The sequence below is a fragment of the Zophobas morio genome, unplaced genomic scaffold (genome assembly GCF_036711695.1).
Source record: "Zophobas morio isolate AGI-343-1 ecotype UQ-CSIRO unplaced genomic scaffold, CSIRO_AGI_Zmor_V1 ptg000017l, whole genome shotgun sequence".
Lineage (NCBI taxonomy): Eukaryota > Metazoa > Arthropoda > Insecta > Coleoptera > Tenebrionidae > Zophobas > Zophobas morio.
The window spans coordinates 12,063,539-12,067,572 of NW_026972122.1; positions in this window are offsets into that span (position 1 = coordinate 12,063,539).

Sequence of the window (4,034 nt, forward strand, 5' to 3'; positions counted from 1 at the left end):
ATTTGGAATCCCACCGGAAAGCGTGCTTTCCCATGTGACGATCCTATTTTAATCGAATTTGGTCGCTATCAAGTGTATAAGCAACTCGTCCCACTGATCGGTGGGATGTTTAATGCTTCCTAGGGCTTTTAGATTCGAGTGTAACGTTTGTAGCATTGACCTAAACGACTTTGTGTCTTTATTGTTGATCGCGGGCAATGTAAAAAGAACTCGTACATGATGCTGTGGTATTAACCGCTTATTTTCGTATCGCTTCTCCAACAAAGACCGATTCATAATTTTCTTTTCTGTCGATGGGGATAAATGCGCTATTGTTTGTTGCGCCTTTCCCGGCGCATCAGGTGGTGAAATTTTTGTATAGGACTCAATTGACTATCCTGGATTAATGTTTTATATGAATCGCGAAAGCTGATCCAGTCGGTAAATAAGCCCGTAAAAATGGGTAACTGGATGTCTGGTAATTTTACTTTAGTCACAACTGTGCTGTCTTTGCTAGAATCGCAGGGATCGGTATTTGTAGTGTTGCTACTTAAAATTTTTTTTTGCCTCACTCATTATTTTATAAGAATCGTCTTCGAAACTCTTTAGTTCATCTTCAGTCTCTTGCGTTTCATCAAGAATATGTATTTGCTTGTGATAATCCTCAAATTCTTTCAAGCATGAATACATACATTACAACCGTTCGCTAATTTCATCTTGTTTATTTTTGTTTTCTTCCTGATTCACAAAATTTTAATATTAAGTCCTCATATAAATTTTTTAGACTATTCATGGTTATTATAGGCCGAGAAATCCAGTTTTTCTTCGAGTCTGTAATACGTTAGTGCCATGATACAATAATTCCTAGGTATGATACTCGTGTCGCCGAAAACGCGTCGACTTCGCGCAGTGACGTCACGTGGTGAGAAGGAATCAAATGAATTACATTAGGGATACGTTAAAATCAGTATAAGGAAGGCTTTTTTTCACTTTTTTCTTCTAAAATAAATATTAATTACTCCCATTAAAAATAATAAATTAATATTTGATGTGAATAGTTTAATAAAACGCTTCGAAAAATCATGACAACGATAATATCACTTACAATGCTCCCTATTCCTACCATGTAAGGTTGCTAATGACCTAGCTGTCGATGCGACCAAATGTACAAATAAAAAAAAAAAATGCTCCCTATAATTTAATTTTAAAATTATACTTGATTATACATACCTATAATAGAATTGCGGTTAATTGATTATTTTTTTGAATTTCTTTTTTCGTTTAATTTTATTCTTGCCCTCTTTCAATGCAGCGTTTAGTTTTTTTATACGAAAATACATTCTCAACCTAAAGAATAATAATTTAATTTCATCACTGCATTCAACCGCCTGTGCATGATTTAATAAGTGTTTTAAATATTTTTTTACTATTTTGATGTTATTGCCGTTTACACTATTGAAAATTTCTTCCAGTTGCACCATCTTTGCGACCAATTCTGGAGGAGGTTTTATAAGACCTCCTTCAGAGAGCTGGTCGGTCCAAGTAGATGTTGTGGCTTGGTTTCTGACAGGCTCAGGAATAACTTTTAGTCGATGGCAAATGTAACCTGTTAAATGTTCAACGGCATCATAATGTAGGTCGTTTAATTCAGTTGATGCTGATTCGCTGTATACTTTATTAATCTCTTCTTCTTCTTGAAGGGCAGTGTATTCTAAATCAGCTAACGCACTTGCTTCAGAAACCGTGATTAGAGATGCATCGCTTTCTTGATTTTCATTCTCTTCTGATAGAGAAGATAAACATTTTCCACTAAGAAGTACTTCAATATTTTCTGTGGGTGCATCGGGGGTGTCATCTTCTTCAATATTACCACCCACAGAAAGAGCACATTCATTTTTACCCAAAATATAATTTCTTAGCCTGTATTTCACTTCCAAAGCATCTGGATGATCGTGGAGCCCTCCTTTAGACCTAAGAACACCAAAGAACTGTCCCAAAACGTTTTGATTTAGTCTATATGTCAGAACATATTTGACATCAAATTTTTCATTCAAGTCTTTATATAATAGTTTTAAAACATTGTTACTCTGAATAATTCCCTTTTGAAAAGGCAATAAAAATGATTTTCCTTTAACCCTCATAGCACCCATTGCAGTAGACATTTCATCTAAAATTTTTTCTTGTATATCTAACTCAATTCCAAAAGCCTTTACTCTTGCTCTAGAATCACTTTCAGGCACTCTCACATTGAAACAATCAAACCAGTCATTCACCTATAAATTTGCAAGAAAACATATTTTAGCCGCAAAAAGTTACAATAAAATTATTATTACCAGCTTGAAAAAGGTAGCACACTCTATCCAGTTTCCACTTTCACTAAAAAATCCCAAGGTGCCACATCGCTTAATTGCAGCCGAAACAGTTTGGGAAAAAAGTTTTGCAGCGAGTTTGACTTTCTGCCGTTGGGGACCTTCCACTGTTAAATTAACCATACTAATCTTATGCGCAATATTAAGGTCCGATTTAGAAGTCAAACTCAGAAGTTTGACAATCAGCTCCTTATTTATCTCATTATTTTCCCCCAGCATAAAACCATGATCTAGAAAATGATTCCTTATCAATTTTAGGAGATGTGGTACATCCGCAAACACAAAAATCTTATGCTCATTTTCAGAGTTGTAGAACCAAAGCTTACGCTCATTGATGCCTAGTTCATTATGTAATGCTCTGTTACTGCCTCCCAAATCAGAAGCTATAGCACAGACATAAAAACCGGCATCTTCTACACATTTAATGATATATATATATATATAATCTGTTACCCTCTTTTACCCATTGGGTGTCGAGGGGGGAGACGCACCGAGCCGCTCAGATAGGTATGGCGATCTTGGCCACCCATCCACAAAGTGACTGCGGAGAGCGTTGCTTCATGAGCATTATCGCTGTGCCGCGCTAGGGTCTATCTGAGCCGTACTGCTCCCTACATTTAATGATATTATTTATTATTTCCTTTGTCATCTTTTGGTCAAAATCGAAATATATGGGTTGTTTCCATGAACTTATCAGGCCTCTCATTATCATAACCTGTATATTTTTATATGGTTTCAAAATTTCATCCCCGACCTTGTCGTAAGTATATGCTTCCCTAATTTTTGTTTCATCGAATGATAAGACGCATATTTTATCTAAGTTGGTCATCTCAGTCTGTTTGATAATGTTAATTACTTGTTTTAGAATACCCGGCATGATTTTAATTTTCTTTGTCCACGATCTAAGTGTCGAGACACTTGGAAATGGATATCTCTTTTTAAGAAGTAATCTATAAGCACGGGGTCCAGCTGAATATATGGTAATTGCTCGGGAGATGTCTTCGACCGTCCATATTGGTCGTTTATGGGGATTTTGCAATTTTTTTATTTGTTTGGGCGTGAACAATGTCCTTAAAGCTTGATTTTCCTGCTTCAATTCTTTATTTTCCTTTTCAAGCAAAATAATTTTTTGTTCTAAAGTGTCTGTTTCAGTGTTTGTACTGTAAAAACAAAACATTATACATATTTATTCTGTACAAAAATCATATCCCTTTGTCCCTAAGAGCAAAAGAAAAACGCAAAACCATGCAAAAAAAAAATAATAAAAATATACCCCACAGATTTAGAGGTTGAAGGTATATCTTCAAAAGTCACAGGAACCTGGTCTTCAGTATTTTTGTTGCTATAAAGTAAGTTGTCAATAAGTTTAAAAAAATAAAAAAAATATTGAAGAGTTAAAATAGAAAAAAAATTAAGAGCGTTTTATAAAAAAAAAATATTCCCGGATAAAACAGAATTTACTATAGTACAAGTCTGACAATAATCGTTATAAAATTGCCATTAAATATTTAATTTAAGTACATTATTCTTTGACTGAACAGTAAATTATTACATATTTGTCAATTAGGTGTCAAATTAATTGCTAAAATTTAAAATCAAATCTTCGCTCTTGCAATCTTTCCTAAGTAAATTTATACACACTACTTCCTCTGAATAAAAAATAATAAAGTATTATGATTAAACCTA